Raw genomic sequence first — 25,084 nt, 5'->3', positions numbered from 1 at the left:
GGGTTAGTCCAGGTGATCTTCTTAGACTAAAGCTTCTAAGTTTTGTGAAGCCATCTCTTCAAATAAAAAAAAGTTTTCCATACAAAGACTTGAATTTGATTGATCAGTTTGTATGACAACTCTATGCTGTAGTCATCTGATATAACGATAAAGAACAGCTCCTTTGAGAGGAAGTAACGTGCGCAAAATTTCAGTACGATATTTCGTAAAATGAGACACTACAGACAGCATAGCTACTTATGTATGTATATCGACTCTGTATAAATATTCTATAGGGACTTCGAAGTTTGCGACTGGGTGTGGTTTGTGAGTTAGTCTATTGGAAAAGAAAGTTTGTTTGGCACAGTTCAGTTTCACATTGTTAAATATTTAAAGCATAAGTTAAGTGAGTACGCGAGCCTTGGAAAAAAAGTTATCTTTTTGAAGCTGTAATAAAACAGCTGATATATCTGAAAAAAATTCAAATGTCAGTTGATAAAAATGAGATGTCAAGCTTGTTCATAAAAATTAACATAGTGTAAACCCGATATTCTATATAGTGCATATGTATACCTTGTGATAGGAAATATTCATCAATATATGTATATTTTTATATTAATGTATCGTTATAACCAAAAGTGTCCACTGTCAGTTGGTAAATTTGCTAAGTCAAATGTGTTCACAAAAACTGTCATAGTGCTAACCCAACTCTATATTTGCAATGAGATATCGTTGAAACCAAATGCGTTGCTGCCTTCAAATTATCACAGCAAAAACCAGACATTATGTTAACACAACTATGTTGGGTTTTTTGGTCATAAAATATGCCAAATATTCTAGTAATTTTCCTACACATTCAATAACTAATTAATTAACGCAGATTTTGTGTGCTCCACAACAGATCAAAGTGATAATAACGAGAAAGCAAATCGAGCAAATCATTTCAATTAAAGCAACACGACATATGATATTTGCGTTCATTAGTGGAGTGCTTTGTAGCTTATTTAATTAGTGGCGCATGTGTAGAAAATTACATATATACACACATACATACATACATACATGTATAGTAATGCTTGTCTACTTGTATGTTTCAAATGTTGAATTATCAATAAAATTCGGTTGTGATTTGCATTTAATCGAATGGTTTTGTGGCAATTTACTTTTCAAACAATTTCAATGCAAACAACAACAACAAGACGCAGAACACACACACACACCGCCACAATAAAAGTTAGGCAAATATTTACAAATTACTAGCGAAAGTACAACAGATGTGCGAGATAAGATAATAAGCCTGTCTACTACGCGTTGCATATGTATTAACGCATATACATATGTATAAGTGTGTGTGCGTATTTGTGTATATCACTAATTTGAATGATCGCTGCGATTCCGCACCACTTCGATAAGATAGCACAGTCGCTTGGCAGCTTGGCATGGCATGACGCTACGTCAGTCGCTGTCTGGCAGTCCGTCAGTCGTTTGCTGGCAACTAAATATCAATACGGTTCTATTTACCCGCGCCGTTAGTGCAAATGACAAAGGTAAATAAATGACAGCGCGAATGTTAATTGTTTACCTTTCTGTTTGTTCGCTTGCTGCTTGATTTACTTGCGTTTATTTTGTTGTATAAATAAGCGTAAAATAGCAAACAAATCAATAATATGACGGTTGACAAGCGGCGCAGCTGCAAGCTCATGCCATGGGCATCACTCTCACTCACACAGTTATATTATTTACATAGATACATAATTAAATGCATCGGAAGGGGTTTACAATTAAGCGTTAATCACAGTGCGTTTTACCGGTTTGTTTACCAGTTATATTACCTGTGTTCACATACAATTTTATCGAGTCAAAGTAAATATTTTCCGGTTTATGTATTTGTGTTTCCCTCAAAGCTCATAAAAAGCAATTATCAAATACTTATGACTATATTTTATGTTGCATGCAGCTCAAACTTATTTTTACTTTACAACTTTTATGAGATTGTCAATAAAAATTACCAAATATTGAAAAGCTTTGTGTTGGGACAAGAAAAAGTCAGCTTAGCTCTACTTAGCTGTAAAACTAAGCTATAACTCGAGCTATACTGGATCTATACATACAGTATCGTACAATATTGAAAGTGGCCTGTAATCGCAGGCAGCCATCAAAACTCTTAGGCAAAAGAGATAAAGAAGTCTGTAAGGAACTTATCACCTAGAACACTAAAGGAAACTGCTCGAGCAGAGACGGTTAAGAGCTGACAAAAACGTTGGGAAGTCGGTCGAAATGGTCTGTGGACATGCCAACTGGTCCTCCACATTGACTCATGGCTAAAATGATCACACGGCGAAGTAGATTTTTATTTAACAACAGGGTTTAGCCGATTCAAAGCACATTTGATCAGATTAGGTCAGGCTGAAGATCGCGCATGGACTGCTATATGTACATAGTCCTTTGTGAAGACATAAAAAAAGAAGAACTCCGATCACTTCCCATTCTACCGATAGCGGTTCTAGGGCTTATCAGCTTTGCAATTTCCTGCGATTCCGCTTTGGTCCAGCACCCATACCAGTCTTACCACAAAGACACTCGATGCTATTAATAGCGAGGTTAGGCACTGTTCGACCAACCCTGAACGCATTGTTAATGAGTTCAAGACTAGTACTCGTATCGCCGCTCTGCTATCTGAGTGATTGTATCACTTCTTGATGGAGGCTGTACTCCGGAGCAGCAAATCTACTGCTACCTCGGCTTGGAAGAGACCAAAGCTTTGACCCATGCAAAACCAAGGTCACGGCTCCCTCGTCGATATATGGACAGAGAAGGAGCCGCCAGAGTTTGGTTTGGCGACTTCATGATCTAAGTGATCCGGTATGAAGAAAAATTGTGTGAGGATATCCGAGCGTTCAGACATGTGTTCTTTTAAGAACACAGATTCTTTGAGTCTGATAGCCATAATACTTGACGGTGGTATTGGAGTATTCGGTACATGACGCTAGGAAGCTTACAATTCCTCATTTTCAGGGGTTCATGTTTTGAATACTTTCTCTTCGTAAAAAAAAATGCATCCAGTGAAAGTGCAGAGAAGCAACGAGATAATCTCATCACTAAAATGTGGTACTTGTTGGAAAGGAGTACCCGAGAGTTGAAGTTAGGTAATTAATGATCATTGCAGGGATTTGAATTAAGTATTTAACGAACAATGAACGAAAGCTAGAGGCACAAATAAGTTCAAACACTCCGAGCTCTACCGTGTTCACAAATATATCAGCCAATTTTCGACCACTTTTTGGAAAAATTGGAGCCGTATGTCATATTATTTTTGCTCCAAGACTCCAATCGTTTCGGGCTTATCTGCGTAGACAAGCGACTTCACATAACCTCATGACAAATAGTCCAGTGATGTTAAATCGCAGGATCCTGGAAGCAACGCCACGGGTCTAAGACGGGAGATAATACGTTCACGAATAGTTTCCATCAATATTTTTTTTATTTTTTTTGTGTTTTGCTGTATAAAAACCAGCGCCGAAGTGTTGGAACCAAAAGTCGTACTCATCAAAACCTCCACTTCAGGCACAAAGAAGGCATTACGCTCTTCATTGATCATAGCCGGTTCCATTTTTGAAGAAATATAAACGAATGGACATCTTTGCCCATAGAGTAAACGAAACAGTGACTTTCTGAGAATGTAACGGCGCAATGTAACGCAATCGGTAGAGACTAGTTATGATCTTAAATATGTACATACATACAACCAGCAAAAAAAATTATAATTGCAGAAACAAAATAAAATGTTTTTTTTTAAATATTTTTTTTAAGTTACTATGCATACATACGTATGTTCATATGTACATTTAGCCTCCATATGGTTCCGAAGCTATGTATATACATACATATGTACATATTTGTAAATTAAAATAGGGCAATATGCTTATGGAACCACTCCACATACACCGTTATCTTCTTAGTCTCCATAAGCTCCCATCTAAATCCCGCTTCAATAACAAAAAGCATAAGTGCTTTAATGTGTAATTAGAAAATGAAATCGAAAACTTCTGTTTTTGCTTGCGAAAGTCCATACTTATATCAAACGGCGCAGACATATGTACATACATATAAACACTATAAATCCCTGAGATACGAACTAATGGTGTCTCAAGGTCTGACACACAGAAAACTTTAAAGCAAATAGCATTCGAAATAGGCTGTTATCGCCAATAAAAAGATACAAACAAATACAAAAAAAAACATAAAATTGAAATTAAGTCATGCAAACAAACAAACAACAAAAATACGGTGGCTTAATTGGAAACTTTAATTAAGCTTATTTATTTACTTAACGGTTTCTAGTGCCGCGACCATCCTCCTGCCTTACGCCAAACAAACAAACAAGTGATTAGTGCGACTGCACGACAGCAAACCGCTGTGAGAGCGAGCTACACGCCGCCATGCAAAGAGCAGCTGAAAACTAACAGCAACAACAACAACAATAGACGATAAAAAATGGTTAGAGCATAGAAAATCGTGCTAACAATTGACACTATTTTAATTATGGACTTCAAACCATAAACAAACAAAGTGTAATTAAATATCCAAGCGGTTGGGTTGAAACGGGGCGGGGAGTGCAGGAGGGCGGACAATACAAACTGATAAGAAATTCATATCAGCGTACAAGGCAACAGCAATAGCAGACAAACAGACGCATTCAAATAACGTGGAAATGTAACACCGTAAATATGCCATATATTATTAGAAAGCAAACCGATATTTTTATACCCTGTACAATGAGTATATAGTGAGTTTGTAACCCACAGTTTTTGAGGTATTAAGCTGAAATTTTGCACGCTTGGTTTTCTAGCCAAAAAACTATTAATTTGTCGGAAGAATCGATATCGGACCACTCTGGCATATAGCTGTCATATAAACTGAACGATCGGCATTAAGTGCTTGTAGGGAAAACCTTTTTATTTGACGAGATATCTGCACGAAATTTGTTTGAAAGTATTGCTTGAGGCAACAGTACAATCGCTGCAGAAATTGTTCAAATTGGATCACTATAGCATATAGCGCCCATACAAACTGAATGATTCGATTCAAGTGCTTGTATGAAAAACTTTTTTATTTGTCGAGATATCTTTACGAAATTTGGTTTGGCTCATTGCCGTAAGTAAGGGTATAAACTCCGTAAAAATTATTCAGATCGGACTGCTATAGCATATAGCTGTCATATAAACTAAACGATCGGAATCTGGTCCTTGTATGAAAACCTTGTGTATTTGTCGATATATCTTCATGCAATTTGGCAAAAATTACTGTCTAAAGTAACAGTTCAATCTCCGCAGAAATTATTCAGATCGGACTACTATAGCATATAGCTGTCATACAAACTGAACGTTCAAAATGAGTTCTTGTACGAAAACATTTGTATTTGTGTTGGGTATTATAGCTAAGGTGCAACCGAACTTAACGTGTTTTCTTGTTTTATCTAAGTATGTGGTTGTATGTACATATGTACTATATTTGTATCGATATGTCAGGGTATCACTATAGCTGGCTATATAAACATATTGTATATACTGAAAACATACGAGTATCTCCAAGAAAAAGTTAAAGTGTAATCATAAACAGCAAAATACATACATACATACATACATATATGACTGTGAATATGTACATACATACATATACATATGTACTTGGAGTGCTGCGACGGCACTGCTGAAGGCAACAAATAGCAAACGAAAAACGTTTTTTAATTTTGTATGCCACTCAAGTCGATCAATGCGAACAAAATAGATACATACATAAGTAGATATATGCATATACATACATACATACATAACAACATACACATGTATCTAGGTATGTATGTACGCTGACGAGTTAAACAATATACATCAAGGTTAGACGATTTTCGACAGCAATGAAACCGAAATTTTCAAACTGAGCTGACAAGCAAAACATACACAACACACATGCATACATACGTACATATGTATGTATGATAAAAAAAAACTATTAAGAGCTGTTTGCAGAGGCTGCTAAGCATCTATGCTTGCTGCTTTTTGAACCAAAACAGCAATAGGGGCACACTTGAGGCTACAGTTTCATGCTCAAATCGTTTTGCTAAACACTTTCGAAGGTCTTAAATGGCCTACAGCTGATCGACAATAAAGAATACCACCCGCTAATGCTGAGGGAACATACACTTGACGCTCAAGCAACAACTAACGACAACAAGCGATCGACAAATCAGCGGATTATGTGACCCTGGACAGCGATTTTCTGTGTGTAGGTTTATTGTATGGAATATATACATATATCAGATAACTATATAGTACGAAGATTATACAACTAAATATATATATACATATGTACATACATATATTGCATATGGTGTGCTTGTGTGCGTGTCTGTATGTCAACTTAAGGGTTTGATCAAGATCTTCGACATGATCACAGCGCGTCATGTTTACCAGGAAAGGCTATGCAACGCATATAGATGAACAGATAGGTACATATACATACATACATACACCTATTATATAATAAAATGTCTTAGCTATAAATAAAAGCAAAGAAAACTCATCAACATTAACGAGACACAGCGGGATGCCATTACGCAACGCAGCACAACTTGAAGATCCTGTCAAACCAACACCGTCACACACAAAGCAGGAGCGACCCGCACGCTAACTCGTTGAGCACAACAATAATAATATAGCAGTGTTGTTGTACCTTCTGCTGTTGTTTGGTCTCGCATAAGCCGCAACTCAATCAAAGCAGGAATTGTGCCTGTCACGCTGTCACAAATCCGCAGCCAGCACTGGCACTCCTGTTTCCAGAAGATTTTCTTGTTGTCTCTCCACTATTGTTTGTTGTTTTCCTCACTTTCCTTTGTGCGTTCCTGTCAAACGTGTTTACTTGCGACACAATAGTGGCAAATGTGACCGTAATGATTAAATTAATTATGCTCGACAGGTATGGCAACGCCTTGCTATTGCGCAATACAAAGGAGTTTGGCGTTTCTGGCACCCTTGTGCCTGGTTTCGCATGCCTTGAGGATCTGCCGATTTGTTTACGATTTTCTCTAAATCATTTTTTGTTTTTAACAAAGGATAGCGTTTTTGACACTTTCGTGCTACTGCGCATAAAAGCACGAAGCCACTCGCTTGACAAGACAATTTGAAACACCATAGGAGAAACGGTGCTGTCAACTATAATACAGTCACTGCTGCGCGCAAAAACCGGTCGCTGAAGAAAGGGCTCAAGTAGTTTATGGTTGCGAATTAACAGCTATTTTAAGGCTAGGGAACAAAGGTGGATAAGCTCTAATGCATACAGTTAGAAAAATTAGCATTAGAACTATAGATAGAGGTTTATCTAAGCACATTTACATACAATCTTATGTGTTTAGAATAAGAGAAAACGTTCACAGCGGCTGCTCTAAAGCTATAATACCCTTAACGCGTGCATAAAAAACTATAAAAGGGTATACCAAGAGCTTTATTGTGATTATGATCAGACAGTTTGTATGGCAGCTATATGTTATAGTAGCCCGATCCAAACAATTTCTTCCCAGATTGTAGCGAAGTCTTAGGTTAAAGTCTGCTCAAAATTTTGTGACGATACCTTGTCGAAAGAAATATTTTCTATACAAGAACATAACATTGAGGTGTCAGTTTGTATGACAGCTATGTGTTATAGTTATCCGATCTCAACAATTTCTTCGGAGAGCTTAGGGATGTCTGAGAAAATAATCTCTGGTAAATTTTTTAAAAATACCTTGGCAAATAAAAAAGTTTTCCATACAAGGACTTGAGTTTGATCTATCAGCTTGTATGGCAGATATGCACTAGAGTGTACCGATCTGAACAGTTTCTTAGGTAATTATAGCGTTGCCCTAAACAGTGTTCTGTGCCAAACTTTGTGACGATATCTTGTGAAAAGAAAAAGTTTCCTATAGTACAAGGACTTGAGCTCGATCTCTCGGTTTGTATGACTTAAATGTTTGCTTTAGTAGTCTGATCGGAAAAATTCATGCATAGATTGTAGCAATGTCTTGAATAATAATTTATACAAAAGACAGGACGATACCTTAACAAATAAAATAGTTTTCTATACAAGGTCTTGAGTTGGATCGGTCGGTTTATATGACAGCTATACCTTATAGTTCGCCGATACCGATGATTCCGACAAATAAGCAGCTTCATGGATGCAAAATTTCGTATCGATATCTCGAAACACTGAGGGACTAGTTAGCATATACACAGACCCTTTTTTATAGTAGGGGAAGCATCAAAGGCTGTAGAGCGAAAGTTTAATCCGCTAAACCTAACCTACTCCCAACTCAAGACTCTCCTACGGAACTACCGCTAAAATCTTACTTCGTACGACGGATAGGACATTGAAATCTCTTGTATTGTGTGTACTGACGGATGCCTTAAGTCTCAGTTTTGTCATTATGAATACTAACGCTTCGCTAACAGCTTTCCCTTTCACAGTCGACTGACACATGAGTGTTGTTAAATTATCGGCCAAAAAACTATCACGGAGTGAGTTTTAGTTTTTCCCTTGTATTTGTAAAGCGAGAGCAATAAAATATTACATGTTCAGAGTCTTCTATATACTCTATACAAGTCGGACAGTTCAGACTAATGTCATTGTGGAATCTGTAAAGGTAGCTTCTAAAGCACCCATGTCCACTAAGTATTTGGAACAGATGGAAATTCAGGTCCGCATGTCGTCTGTGTTTTCACGATAGGATGTCCGATATAAGTCTGTGTTTGCTCGCTTTCTTTCTTGAAATCTCGATGAGAAAGATGCACCTCGCTCAGGTCGACATATCGTTGAAAAAGTCGATGAAATGATGGAAAAGATTGACCGTCACATAAGTAGCCATGACATCGCTAAGAAACTTAACATTCATCATCAAACGGTTTGGAACCATTTAAAAAAAATTTTGTGTAAAAAATTGAATGGACCGAATTAACATCTGCGATTCTTTGCTGAAACGAAATGGAATCGAACAATTTCTGAAGCGAATGGTAACAGGAGACGAAAAGTGGATCAAATACGACAATAATGTGCGAAAAAGTTCATGGTCCAAGCGTGGTGAAGATCAACAAATGGTCGCAAAGCCATGCCTCTCTGATAATCCGCCGGCTTCCTGGATTGCTAACTCCAAGCGGTTTCGTATTATATTTTCGTACACTTTATCCATTGTGTCGAGCATACACAGAGATCGGTACGATGAAGGTTCTTCAGCTCGTTTCTTTAATTTTGTGAGGAGAACCATGTTTGTATATGTGTGTTTCTACCACTATTTTATTTGCCAAATTCATTGGCTCTTGTTTATTTTCCCGCTTAGTTCTGCTCATTGCCGGTATTTGTGCGTATGTTTGTGTGCATTTTGATTGCGCAAATTTTTCGGCATTTCGTAAATATTTTGATATTCTAATTTTACCTGCTGCAAAAAATTTCATTCGACGCAAATTAGCTATTAGCCAATGCCTTCGGGCGGCGTATCCAACAGATGAAAATACTCGCAACTTAACATAACCATTTGTTTGTTCTAAAAATAAACCGAAACAGACGGACATATCAGTGTGCGCCTATTTGTGCAATATCTTTTTGTGGTTTATGTGATTATAAAATATTTAAAAGTATACCGACCCAAATGCGAGAGCATTGATAACCTTACGCCTTACGCCAAGATAAACAAACTGCGGACGCGAGTTGCTGTACAAACATAATTTATGAATAAATAAACGCACGCATTGCGTGGTTTATGGGGAAATCACGCATTTCGCTAGATTTTGGGAGTGATCAGTTTTCTTTGATTTTTTTTGTTTTTGTAAAAAAAAAAATGTTCGAAGATATTAAAATTTTGTAGCAGCAAGATTTAAGCTGCAAAAGGTAGCAAGTGCTATAAAAAGTGAGAAAATCAATTATTCAATAACATACGCACATACGTATGTATGTATGTACTATGTGTATTCAAGAGTCGAAGGGAGAAAAATCCGTAATGCAGAATTTGGTGAGCTTTAGATTTATAAACTTTCAAAAATATTAAATATGAACATAGTGATATTCTGAACCCGCGAAACATAGGTAAATCAAACTACATCCTCTCAAGGTTGGATTTTAAAGACACTTTCTTGTCAGGATTCCCTCTAGATGTGAATGGGGGAACCTCTCCCCTAGAAGCAGTTGAAGGTACTACATAATATATACCGATGGGTTCAAAATAGACTACGGAGTACTATATACCACCGATATTCCAATGATCTTCACATCTCTCTTTCAATGCGCTACCAAACTTAGGCAGCAACTTCCTTGTGGACGTACAGAATATTGAGGAGGCCTGTGAAGTTACATTGAATAACAACGGCAGAATATAGAAAACAACCATATACGTGGACAGCCAGGATTCATTGCTAGCCTTGTTGGCACCACAGATTAATTGCAGCGCAGTAGACGAGCTCACCGGCAGGTCGACTCCATTTGTCCACAATTTGGGTTCCCGGTCACAGAAATATTTTCGGCTACAAAAAACGGACGAATTTGCAAAACTGGGATCCTCTGTAGACGAATCCATGAGAGATCGTTGACAACATGCCTCGTTCTGCACGACCTTCGACATCTTCAACTGATGAAAATATTAAAAAAGTGTAGGATATGGTGCTAGAAAATCTTCAGGCAAGTGTTAGAGAGTTGGCAAGAGAGCTCGACAACTCTCGCGAGTTCGTTCGAATGCCTTCTTGCGCGACTCGTCCCGATAAATCTGAAGTTTTTTCAAAAAGAGTACCGTAAACAGGTCTCTTTGGACATACTTTTTCGTGCGAATTCCGATTCTACATTCATGGAGAGCATTACAACTGTCGATGAGAACCACACAAAAATCGAGGTGATGCTCATTTTTTCAGATATTCGTTGTACCGGAGGGACGTATGGTTCATAACCTCTCTCTCTTTCTTTAACCGTATTGAGGCGTTTGCGTGAGAACATCCGTCGAAAGCGGCCGAAATTGTGAAAGAACAATTCATGGCTAAGATTGTGACCGAATTTAAAGCGAAAGAAGTAACGAATACCATCGATCAACCACCGTATTTACCAGATTTTGTTCCGTGTTTTTTCTCTTGTTACCAAAACTGAAATTGTCGCTCCGTGGAATTCGTTTTGTATCTAATCAAGTTCTTGTATGAAATATTTTGTATTTGTGAAGGTTATTACGTGTATAGCTTCGGTGCAACCGATGTTGACAACATTTCTTGTTTTTTAAGTACTTTCCTCCTGTCTTTTTTCATACTCCTTGTTTATCCAGCGGGCACTTAATTAACGAATTTTGTTTACACCTAATGAAACAGCATATAAAAATGTGGACTTCAAGTGTTTTGCGCTCTGAAAGTTTTTATGACTCCGGTTTTATAGATACTGGCTTTCATAATTGAAGAACCAAATCTTCCACAAATAAGGTCCCGTATAAAGACTAGCAACAGTAAGCAGTTCAACAAACCTATTTATTAAAATAGTAAACCTTGAATTTAAGAAATCGATACAGATGCGTCATTTCGTTATTTTCCAAAATTTTTTCCGCAGGTGAAGCGAAATTTTGAATGCATTCTCATTATAGTCACAGCTCGTATCACACCCTCGTCGCTTTAATGCCTCAAAATTTTTGCGTATTTCATTCATTCATTGCGTTTGGTGCTCGGCGTTAATAAAATATTCTATTTCTAATGTGTTTGGAATTTAAAGTAATTGCGGTTGCATAAATTACACGTTGTTGATTTTGCTGCTAAGAAAAAAGTGGAACGCTTTTTGTTTGTGTTTTGTAAGCATTTGCGAATTTATAATTTAAATGTGTGATGGCTTTGCTCCTTTGTTTTGCTCTTCCTAATAGAAATTTGTTTGTATTGTTGTATTTGTAATGATTTGAAAACATATGGGCGTGTTGTTATTGGCTTAGCAAAATATGGCCAAATGAGAGTATTTATGAGGGTACTTTGTAAAAAAAAATGCGAAAATTTGGTGAGGCACTGTAGTTAGGCATCAAATCGTCAAGAGAAAAATATTCTGATATGATAATAATAAGTCAATTGAAGAGTCCACGGCCTACCATAGTGAAACACATTTTTTTGGTAAACTTCAATTTACTATTCATGATAGTCCCTTGTGTGATACACTGACCTCCAACTTTTCGATACCATTTTTGTGGGATGATTTGTCCTTTGCTTCAAAACATGTCTAATTTTGGGCGAGCACCTCTTCATTCGACGAAATTTTCTTTCCCACGAATATTCGTTTTAGTTTTGAGAACAGGAAATACTCGCTGGAGCCCAGATCTGGCACATACGCTGAATGCAGAAGTAACTAAAAACCCAATTTATAGTTGTTTGGCGATTTCGTCCTTCAAACAATCCAATAACGTCGTAATAGTAGACAGTAGGTTGCAGACAAGGCGACTTCCTTTCGTGAAGTCCTATCTCGACGAACAAAAACCAAACTCTATAAGTCACTAATTATACTCGTCCTGCTATATGGTGAAAAAGCATGGACGATGACAACATCTCATGAGTCGACGTTGTGAGTTTTCGAGAGAAAGGTTCTACGTAAGCTTTATGGTCCCTTGCGCATAGGCCACTTCGAATAACGCATTCGATGGAACGATGAGCTGTATGAGATATACGAAGACATTTACATAATTCAGCGAGTTAAAAGACAGCGGCTATGCTGGCTAGGTCATGTCTTTCGGATGAACACTCCAACTCTGAAGCATTATTTCGTCCTTCAAACGTGCATTCCAAAATACAGACGTCATAAGACAGACGACTGTTAAGTTTTTCCACACTGTCGATTGGACTTCGCAGGGAAATGATGGATTCATGTTTCATCCATTGTCACATCGTTGTTTTTGGTCAAAAACTCTCGCGGCACCCACTTTGCACAGAGCTTTCTCATAACTAAATATTCGTGAAAGATATGATTTACACGTCCTGTTGACATCTTTGGAATGCCTGCTATCTCGAAAAATTTCAATTTGCAGGCAGGCAAAATTATTTTTTGGATTTCTTTGATGTTTTTATCGGTAACACATCTTTTTTGGGCGTACACTTCGTTCACTGTTTTCGGTGCTCATTTCACCACGTCCAAACTTGACATACCAGTCCCTGATGGTTGGTTTCGCTGTGGCAACGTCTAAACCAGCTCCGTGGAGCTCAGTTTTTGCAATATTCTATCAACAGGCGAAATTCCTTTTTATCCAGGTTTTCCAGAATCACAGAAGTTGCTTCACTCAAAATTATGTATTCACAAACTAATTATCCCACAACTGTCATATTTATGTACTATATATGCGCCTTTTGAAGGTTAGGGTTAACTGAGGATCATATGGATTTAATGTCATCTATGTGTCAGGGCGGGGACTTTTTCAATATAATTTATGTATATACCTTCTCTTACGTTTCCAATTATTGAATTATGTTCCAAGTTTATCGACATGTGAATTTTTGTGTGCCAACTTTACAAGAGATTCTATGTATTATCCCCTATTGCGTTACAGATTTTGTTGAATATTCTGATTCATTGAGGACAATAAATCCGTAAAATTTAGAAATAACTTACTCCCATGTGCTCTGTGAAAGTCTGGCATCTTGCGAGAGCTCAGTTTTGAATGACAAAACAAAATTTGCACCGAAGCGCTGAAGCTTGCGTTTTGCTGGCATAACATTAGCAGCCGCTGGTCCAGCTTCACGCGCCCAATTTCTCTCAGTGCACGCACATGGCTTTTTGCGGTGTTATTGCTGGCTGCTGTGCCACTGTTGTTGTTGCTGTTACCCTAGCTGCTGTTGTTGTTGCTTGTTTTCGTTTCTGTTGTGCTACGCTGCGCCGCGTATGGGCGCGTAAGTGTGTCAAATCAACATATTAAATGAGCCACGATGCAAATATAAATAACAATAGACCGCTATTGTTTGTTATTATTGGTTTATTTCGTTCGTTTTTTCCTTCGTACGCTGCGCTATTATTGTTGTTTTAATATTCTGCTGTTCACCGTGTGCATGTGTGTGTGTGTGTGTGAGTGTCGCTTTTGCATATATTTCAAGCGGCTGCCAACGGATTTGCACAAATCAACAAAGTGCTCAAAACACACACATCCACACATATATACCACAAAGAAAGTTCACACACACACGCGCATATTTAATGTTATTGAAATTCGAAACAAGCGCGAAAACAAATTCGTATCAAGTTTTCAAAAAATTTCAATTCAAATCACTTTGCCGGCCGTTGATTTTGCGTTGAGTGGCGTTGAAATGGGTTTTGTGAAGCGTTGAATGGGGCGGACGGCTAATCAGTTTGCATTTATGGGCAAAACGCAGCAAACAAGTAATGGCATGGAAAAAAAATCATAATTTTAAACTACAATAACAACTAATGTGTGCGCGAAATTGCCAATAAAATCATAAAATATGGAATTTTTCATTTTTAGTTTTCAATTTATTGCTTGAAATCGTCGATTTTGTGTTTCTTGTCTCAATTTGCAAATTTTGTTGTCTTTTCATGCAATGCCAGACACTTTGCTATACGCTGAACAGTGTATAATAAGTTTTGCTTGAATTTAAAACACCGAGAAGCAAAAGCCAGAAGCCCAAAACAGATTTCTTAGTTATTGTGATGTCGATCTGAAGTCTTGAACACATCCTTTTCTATCCTTCCCAAAATGCCCAATAAATCTCCGTCGAAGAGGCGAAAAGATGCCGCCTTTAAGTAAGCGTCCAAAATCCCCGTCGGAGTAACAACGGGGGAGAACCCACCCACAAGTGGGGGCAACAAAGCGACAAGGGATCGTATAGCAATGATCACCTAATGCCCACAGACGTCGACGAAAACCCTCATCAGAATGGAAGCTCACTCGCTGTGAGGAATACGGGACTAACTTCCATTGGATAGTAGTATAGCTCTCCTATACCTGCCATCCATCAAAAACAACCGGAAAAAACTGGAGAAAAGACAACTTTAAAGGAAAATCCGGCTACACAAGCAGGATTCGTAAAATAAAAGAGATCGCAATAAAATTCCAGCTACCTTCACAAAAGAACTTCGGACCACTCAAAACTCACCGAAACAAGAGTATACCAAAAAATAATCCAAATGACTCGGGTAGAAGAGAATTTTAAGAAAAGTGCAAAGGTATCGTGCAAATAATGAGGAGGCGATGGCAAAACAGAAAAATTTCAGCATGGTTGTTTAAGACGGAACTGCACAGCTAGATGATCTCACGTAATTAAGAGTTACCGTACAAACTGGCTTATCGCAGAAAACGAGCAAAGACGCGGACATTTCAGCAGTCGCTCCACCAGCTCCGAGCAAATAACTGCGAAGCGGCGCTCGGCAAACACCATGGAACCTCGAGAAATAGTGCGTTCACGTAGCGATAACAACGGCCAGTGGGAAACAGTTTTGCTTAAAAGGACATAGAAGTCTCTTGTAGTTGGAGCAAAGGAAGCGAAAGCACGAATTGACTACCTCCGTGAGTTCAATCGCCACATGATGCATAAAAAGAGTAGTTATAATCACACTACACCTTCAAAAAGCATATCGTATAAATGTAGTTATAGATTCACAAGAGTAACTCAATTCAACAAAAATATATGAATTACTCTTTATTACTAGCATTCGTTATGCATTTTCACCTCCTTTCTCGCTGTTATTCTACTTTAAGCGAGCGCATGACAATCGAATTTTTGAACAACAGTTCAGAAGCATTGTGGCGATGCACCACATCAAATCACAAATGTACATCAGATCGGTTTCATACTCATCAATCATAGTTAATAAGATTTGATACTGAAAATAAAATGAAAGCGAATGAAGGGAGATGAAAGTGAGGAAGAGAATAAGATGTATTAGGTACACTTAACGTTATTGTGAAGGGTATTCTAGCTTTGATGCTGAAGTGATGGACTAAAAATATCATACACGAGATCCTGGCACAGCTCGAGAAGCCGAACAATACAAAGCAGCCTCTGGGACCTTGAATAAAAAATAGTAATGAAGAAACTCGGCGCTCAAGCAAAGACACCTGACTTAACTGCTGCTAAAATGGATTACATCGTAAACGCACTCTTCTCCACACACGAAAACACGGCTAGTGATCCAGAACACAATCTAATATCTCCGCAAATACCCCAGTTAACCCTCGAAGTTAAAGCTACAAGTAGCCACTGGAAAGCTCAAGGTCAACACATCACCCGGTCCGGACGGTATCCCAGCAGAAATCCTGAAAATAATCGCTGCAGAGCGGCCGGCAATACTACTGAACATGTTCAAGGCCTAAATCAAAGCCGGTATATTCCCCGGACCCCGGAAAAAGCAACGGCTGATGCTAATCAGTAAGGGAAAAAGTGAACTTAACTTGTCATCAGCATAACGCCTTAATGTATAATAATAAGTATGGAAAAGATTACGGATATTCTTAGGACACAAAATGTAGTAAGCTACCTAGGCCCAAGTCTGAACCCCAGATTAACTTTTTGGATACAAATTCAGCAGGCCGCAAGAAAGACAGCGAAAATCACCTCCCAACTGAGCAAAGTAATGGCCAACATAGGAGGCCCCAGTCAACGTCCTATTAGACGGAGCTGAGATCTGGGCAGATGTGCTTAAAAAGAAAAATTGGAGTAAGGTAGTGGTCAGACTCACCGAAAAAAGTGTATTTAATATTCATTAATGGTGATAAACACTACCATTTTCTGTCAAGCCAGAAATAATTAATTTACAAACTTAAACACCCCACCTCGTAATGACGCCAGTTATCTGCTGTCCTCCCACTACACATTTGTAATTCACTAATAATGACATAAGAGCTTACACCACACAAAAGCCAAAAACAGAAAATAAAATAGAAATTAGCAAATGAAATATGTCATTAATAAGTTTTTAATTACCCAACTGGCCTCTGTTCTCAGTGCTAACACGTAGATATAAGTATAATTGACATTAATTAAAGGCCGCAAAGCAATGCAAAATAAATTAGAAACTCACAGCTAGTGTAATGATTACTAAGTAAGCAGCACAAACTGCCCCCATGGAGTGTTAAAGAGTGCTTCCAGTAGCCGCTAAGCAGGGATTAATGGAATTTAAACTTTTCGTGACACAATAGTTTGTACAGAAAACATTTTTTCTCAGCCCATAGGCTGCTGGTCACCCTGTATGTGTGTGAAAAATTCGAAAATAACAAAATGTGCTGCCTGCCCTACCTAGCCGGGTACAGCACGACCCGCGCTTATTACGTAGGGCTGTCAATAATTAGCATATAAATTGGCACTTTGTACGCCTTTCTATTGCCTGAAATTAACATGTTTTGGCCATTAAGCGAAGTTAGTGAGCCCTTAAATTTGTAATAATCTATAATTAAGCCGCCGTACAAGAAATAACCAGCAATTTACGGAATATGTAGTTAGTTGAATATTTAAAGCTACGCTTTAGGAAATTCTGTTCTACAAGCAAATACATAAATAATTTTTAAATACATACATATGTATGTATATACTTGAATATGTATTTATATATTTTTATGTTTAGCGTATTTACATAAACATTAGGTTATGTGAAAATAATTAGCTACTGCCTAATATGCTCGTTACACAAAGTACATTTGTGGCACTCATTTTCATATACATAAACACTTAGATACATACATATGTATGTATGTGTTGTAGACTTAGAAATATACTATAAGCATATACAGACAAGAAAACATACACATGTATGTTAGGGTGCGTCAAAAAAAATATTTTTTTTCGTTACTCTGATAAATAGTTACCTAGACACTCTAAGAAAGTTAGGTTATCGAAAAAATCGAGACTTTTCTATAGAGCATTTAATTTTCAACAAAATCCAGGAAAGGAATTATTTTTTCAAGTTAGCTGGAAGCGAGACATCAGTTTTTCTAATTGAAAAAAGAGAAAACCGAAAACTGTAAGACGGTACCTTGACGTTAAGGTTCTAAGAACTCATACCTGGAGAGATTTTAGAAGAATTGTCTAAGAACCTATTTTTCAGAGAACCAAGCGAAAACAAATATTCGCCAAATTTTTAATAAATATATAGGGTGAACCATTTCGAGGTTCCCTTTTTTTCTTTTTAAGAAAAAACACAGATACTTCAAATTTGGTGAGAAATGCTTATTATCAATCGAAAAAACGTTCTTTGTCATTTATTTTTTGACGACTATCTCTTTGAAATGTTGGCAGCGGCTACGTCTCAGGTGGTCAATTAGTTGAGTCCAATTTTCGATGACTCGTTCGGGCATTTCGACTGGTAACTGGCGTATGACATGAGTATTGTCTTTAGCTTCAAGGCCTGAATCGAAGCGTAGTCTATCCGTGTGATATCACACGATCTTGTTGGCCAATCGACCGGCCCAAAATGTGAAATTATCAGCTCATCGAAGTGTTCTCTGAATAAATGCATTGATTGATGCGATGTGTGGGAAAAGGCGCTGTCTTGTTGAAACCAAATGTCACCGAGAGAACGAGCTTCAATTTCAGGCATTAAATAGTAGGTTATCATGGCTCGATAACGGTAGCCAATGACGGTTATGATTTCACCGGCATCATTCTTGAAGAAATATGGAACGATGACTCCAGTCGCCTCGGCTGGCTCGTATAAATTCCGGCCAAGCGACTCACGTTTCGACGACTTTTTTCAGCAATTGTGACCGTATGTCAACAATAAAGCGTCGGATATTCTCTTCCAAGAAGTCAATCGCTAGCCGCTTCGGGATTATCTGCGTAGACAAGCGACTTCACATAACCTGACAAAAAATAGTTCAACGGTACGCTCAATCTAAGAGATCACATATCAGATCCACAACGTAAAATAATGCCCTCACCAAAAATCTTCTTTAATAAATTAATTGTTTCGTTGGCTGCATGCCATGTAGCGTCATCTTGTTGCAACCAAAAATCGTCCACATCAACATCATCCACGCACGGAAAAGTCATTAATGTAATGACTCTAGAACTGTAACATAATGGTCTGCTTCATTTTTACAGAAATGTGGTCCAAAGTTTCTCTCTGCTCATAGTGACTTTCTGAGGATGCAACGGCGTCTCACCAATGGCTTATGGATTATAATCACTCCAAATGGAAAAATTTCGTTTGGGAACGTACCCATCCAGCCAAAAACAAGCCCCATCGCTGACAAAACGTCTTTGTGAAAATCGATATCGGTGGTAATCTCGTTTTTTCACCGAACGTGCGATGTTCGTTTCGCTTCATTTCTTGCGCGAGTTGTATTTTGTAAAGCTTATTTCGCGAAATATTCCATAAAGTGGATAGGGGCACAGCTCCAATTGTTTCGCGCGATGGCGGACGATGACGACGGACTGCCTCACAGTAGCAAAAGCGTCTTCGGTGCTCATTATACAGCGTCTCTGAGAATGCGCATTGTCCTCTAGAATCAACGTGGTTCGAATGCGATCCATGGTTGCTCGAATTACCGACTCTGTTGTGTAATTATGTCTTTTCTGTTGGGTGATTATGTCAACAGAATGTTGAACGCAGCGCATGACTTACAAACGTTGTTCCAAGATGAGTCTGTTCATTATGAAATGGCGAACTAAGCTGATTATAAATCAAGTAACAACTGCAAAAAAAAGATATCCAAACATAGTATTGTCCATTGAAAAACAAACGTCTAATAGAATATCCGAGCGCGGAAACTTAGTCTGGAGCGATTGCGCGCTGGTTACAACCAACTGATAGTACGAATATATTTTGGTTGTTTGACAACTTTTCCAATACTGATCATTGTAGAAAATATATATGTATGTATATAGGACTTAGCCACTACTCAATCGGCTATTTAAGGCGAAACTCGTGCCATATTTTGGCATGGAAGGGAATTTTCCGGTCCGATATCGATTAGAGCAGATGCGCGTATCCATAATGATGATTTGTCTCTGAGTTAGCACGTTTGAGTTCCACACTTTAGCTTTCAATGCTTCCTACTAATAGTTATAATAAAATTTGGAGGCTTTATTGTGATTCCTAAGTGGATACACTCGACCATTTTTTCACACGTTGCGACAAGTGGTGTCTTATAAGATCTCTTTTACTTAATATTTAATTTTTTGCCATACTCATTGCCTTCAAGAGTTGCGAGAATTATCAAGAAAAATATATTACTTTTATAACTTGTTTGATATTTCTATAATATTCATAAATGCCATGATAAAACAAAATAGAAATCAAAACATGTTCATAAACCCATGAGCTTTCAATAATTATTTAAATATCATGCCATAAAAAAAAATCACGAGGATGTAGCCACTCTAAGCATGTTCGTATTTATTTGTTGAAATTTGTATATTTACATTTAGTATAAGTCAACAAGTGTATCTAATTGCTTGGGGGCAGGTTACCAAAAAAGGCACACGACCAAGTGCCTTTTGGAGTGGCGCAGCTTGGGCTGGGCCAACACTTGCCTTATACGCCGCGCTGTGCATAAATGAGCCACCATATTTACAGTGATGTGTGAATGCAAACATTGATAAACAATTTTTTTATTGCATATTCAAATGTGGCTTTCAGCACACGCGCTTAATTGTTGTTTGTGCCACTGCGCGATTTTTTTTTTTACGAACAAAATTGCCATTTGCGGCAACTCGCACAAAAAAATATTAAGAATCACAAGCGAAGCGCAGGCAATAGTGTTTTTGTTGCGCTTAATGAAGAATTGAAGGCGCTACAGCAATACATACAACAAAAAAAAAAAACATAAAATAAATAAATAAAAAATAAATAAGTAAATTGAAGCGCTTCAAAGCGACTCAGCTTGGCTTGGCTTGATTTGCGGCGTGTGTACACTTGAAATATAAATTAACGAGTTTTGTTCGCGGAAACGCAGCGCCAGACGAAGCGGCCGCAGCGGCAGCTAAGCCAATAACAAAAAATTAAAGAAAATAGTCGACGTAATTTAATAGATATGAATATAATGAAATTTATTGTCTGTTAGTTGGAGCGCCTGGGCGCGCTTGCTACTTGTGACATCATTTTATAATGCCGCACACGTGCATGGCTGGACGGACACAGCGCGCATCTGTAATCGGCACACAAGGGACGTAGGCAACCGCATGCATAACGGCGCGGCGTGGAAAGTGCCAATAAAAAATCGTAAATATAGCTAATGTGCTTGTAAAGCATAGCGTGGCGCGTTACATACATTCATAAGTACATATGTACTAAGTATCTACTTTACTGGCCGGCTTTTGAATCTCGAATATGTTGCTATAGTTCGAATCGTATTAACTCACAGCAACGTTTTAATATTTTGTATAAAAACATGAAGGCCGAAATATCAGCGGCAGCAAATCGTTGGGTCCACTGGTAGCCACTGTAGGGCAACATGCGAAAGTAGTTTTGGTTTGAGGAAGCGTGGGCGGCAAATCGCCGATCAAAAGGCCTCAGCTGTCAAATGCACAATATGATACGTACAGCGCGTGCATGTCCAATTTTGAAGCCGAAAAATATATACAAACACACATATACATACATATTTATATGAATGTGGGTATATATATTTATGTAAACAACCTTAAGAATAATAATGTTTGGTTATTAATAAAGCATCACGTTCCAAACGTGCTACTCTTTTGCCGCTAATAACGCCCATATTTTGTTGTAATTTTGAGTTTTGTAGTAACACAGATCTTTGAAAAATTTAGTACGCTTTATGAATGTGAGATGTAAAGGGTGATCCATTTCGAAGTTTCCTGCTTTTTTAAAGAAAAAACACAGAAACATCAATTTTAATGGCGAATGTTTATTATCATTCTAAAGAACATTTTTTAGCATTTGTTTTTTGAAGATTATCTATTTCAAATGTTGGCCGCGATTATGTCTCAGATGATCCTTCCGTTGAGTCAAAGTTTCGATGACTCGTTACAACATTTCGACTCTTAACTAGCGAATGACACGCGCGACGTTTTGCTCTAAGGCCAGAAACGAAGGGGGATGATGATTCCACCGGCCCACAAACCATACCAAATCTTTGTTTTTGCTGGATGAAATAGTAGCTATTGAATTTCTTCAGGTTGCTCTTCGTTCGCTTGTTTACATACCCATTGAGCCAGAATTCTTGGAACTTTAAAAGAGAACATAGAGCGAAGCGATGTCACTTGGGAAGGTCGAACGGCTTCTCGATCTCGGCGTAAAATGTGCCAAGTCGTTCCATACGTCAGTCCGAGTTGCTGCGAACTACGCCGAATCGACTCTCCACGGGCTCAGCTTCTTAAGCTAGTCAGTGGTTTAAGGCCTCTTTTTGAACGAAATTTGCTAGATATGTCCTGAACTCGATATATTAAGTTTGCCATGAGATTTGTAGCACAAAGAAGGCGACGTCGGAGACCCTATACTTTAATTCATCAGTAGAGAAGATTAGACCAATGATTCTGTGATCGACAGTCCCAACGGCGAAATGTAAATATTCACTCACAGATCAAAGAGTGAAACAGGAGCAGGAGCGGGCTTCTTCTGTAGTTATTCGTACACAGAAGGCATCTTCAAACTAAATAAATATAAACTAGACTGCAATTCAGTCTTTCAGGCCGAAATTTTGGGCGTAACAGAAGGTATCAAGGAGGCCTCTGTTCTCACCAGCAAGTCCATAAACACTCTAGCGGACAACCAAGCGGCAATTAAGACTAATCGCGGGCCCAATACTAAGTCCCCTTACGGTAACTATGTATGTATGTTAATATCATCTGGATACCCAGTCATACAGGAATAGAAGGAAGCGAAAAGGTAGACGATTTGGCGCGATCGAGGGTAGTTGAAAAAAAAGTCCCCTAAATTGTTTTGGATCATTCATCTCCTTCAAGGGTTGTTAGAAGAATGGACCCTAGAAAAACACCTCAGGTTTTGGGACACAAGTAATACAGGACTCGAACTTAAGAGACATTGAACAGCTGGGGTGAAAAAGACGCAGGTTTTTTTTACCAAATCCACAGAGGTGCTGGATAAAGCATAAATTGGTTTCTACCCGGTACGCTGGAACACTATCTATGCAAATTCCTTGCCTTCATCCGGATGAAAAGAAACATATTTCATGGCTCCCAATACTCCAACTTAAGAGGCAGAGGGCAGATGGGTTGGAAAAGATTCAGGTTGGATAAGGCTGAAATTGGTTACCACCCTGGAATACTATCTTTTCGAGTTCCCAGCCTTCATCCGGATGAAAAGAAACATAAGTATTCCATGGCTCCCAATACTCCAACTTAAGATACATTGAGCAGCTGGGGTGAAAAAGATGCAGGTTTTTTACCAAAAATAAGGCTTAAATTGGTTTATACCTGGGAGCATAATGAGATGTCCTAATGATGGCCTTCAAATTATACCTTTTTTTATCATTTATCATTTCAGACTTTTTATTTTTATACAAATTGAGTAAATACCGAAGTAAAGATTTTATTTTACATAACTTGTCAAAAAGAAAAATCCACGAATTTTCAAATTATAAATATTAAAATTATATACCCATGAGACAAGTGTAATTATGTATGGCTTATTTATCATATATGACTAATTAGAAGTCACCAAAGAGGCCAACTGACAGCTTATGTAGTATTTATGTTGAACACATCATTGTACTTATGTAGCTATGTATATTTGTATGTACCGAAACAATTTATAATAAAAATTTAGAAATATGAACAATAAAATAATGTAAACAAAACTAATGCGTTCAAAGAACGCACGACGGCCAACGCGACGCTCAAGTGGAACGAGCAAAAAACGAAAAGCGAGCGAAGTGTGTGGATCGAGTGTGCTGCTGATTAGGCATATCGTCCGCCAGCGCGACGAGATGTCAAATTGTCAAACGGTTGTAGTGTTTTCGGTGTTTCAGTTTCAAAATTCGAAACGCCAAACACACTTTGATAGAGACATACATACATATTGAAATATACACAGATATATGTACATGCATTTATGTATAAATATATATTTTGTTGTATATATAAAAAATGTATGTTTATGCCCTGTGCATAAAACATATTTAATATGACATCTGTTTAGCATAACACAGAGCACGCAATATCTGAAGCGCGTGTTGCTGATTTTTTTGTACCAAAAATTATTTATGTTACATTTTTGCGTCAGCAGAGCTGTTTTTTATTTCAAAATTTGTATGTTTTCGAAATATTGAAATATTTAGTAGGGCACTAAATGTTGTTCTAGATTGATTTATCACATTTTTGACTATTATATAGCGCTACTTGACTCTAAATTAGGTGGCATTAATTATGCAGTTAATAAAATACATATGTACGTCAGAGATGATAGCCTTGAGGACCTACATATTTATCTAGCTCAACAGTGTTTTTAATGTTTCTATTAAACTATCTACGTTTTAAATCAAATTACGCAGAATTTTTATTCTAAGAGGAAGCTAATAAAAGAAAATTTCAAAAATTTTATTTTCCGAATTTACCTGTCAACTTTTTTGGAACCAATGAATTTTTACTCTGACACAAAAAATGTTTTGTTTGAGTGATTAATGGTTTTGAATCCTATCTATAACATAGAATTTCGATTTTTTATTTGTATATGCTATACAGGGTTTATTAAGTTTGCCACGGAGTTTGTAACACCCTGAAGGAAAGGAGCCGAAACGATTTAGACATGTCCGTCTGTCTATCCGCCTAACTTTATTGAGAACTGTATGGAAAACGTTCTAGTAGACAAGTTATCATCACAAAATTTGACGTTTGGGTTTTTACACAAGACATCGCTACAGTCTGGGACAAAATTATTGACATTAGACTACTATAGCGTATAGCTGTCATACAAACTGCCCGATGCCGCTCAAGTCCTCATATGGAAAACTTTTTTAGTTGACTAGGTATCGTCACGGAATTTTGAGTAGATTTTGACCCAAGGCATCGCTACAATCTGCGAAGAAATTGTTTAGATCGGACAACTATAACTTATAGCTGCAATACAAACTGTATAATCAAATTTAAGTCCCTGTATGGAAAACTTTTTTATTTTACAAGATATCTTCACGAAATTTGGCGTATATTATAATCCAAAATATAGCTCTAAT

General features: G+C 37.8%; 1 long non-coding RNA gene across 7 annotated transcripts in view; it reads left to right on the top strand.

The window, feature by feature from the left end:
* LOC126761174 (uncharacterized) overlaps positions 1–25,084 on the top strand; it is a 951,325-nt gene that overhangs the window by 676,695 nt on the left and 249,546 nt on the right. The window lies entirely within an intron of this gene.

Source organism: Bactrocera neohumeralis, chromosome 6 (assembly GCF_024586455.1).
Source record: "Bactrocera neohumeralis isolate Rockhampton chromosome 6, APGP_CSIRO_Bneo_wtdbg2-racon-allhic-juicebox.fasta_v2, whole genome shotgun sequence".
NCBI lineage: Eukaryota > Metazoa > Arthropoda > Insecta > Diptera > Tephritidae > Bactrocera > Bactrocera neohumeralis.
Note: the sequence above shows the minus strand (reverse complement) of the source record. Positions and strands in the feature narration are given on the sequence as shown.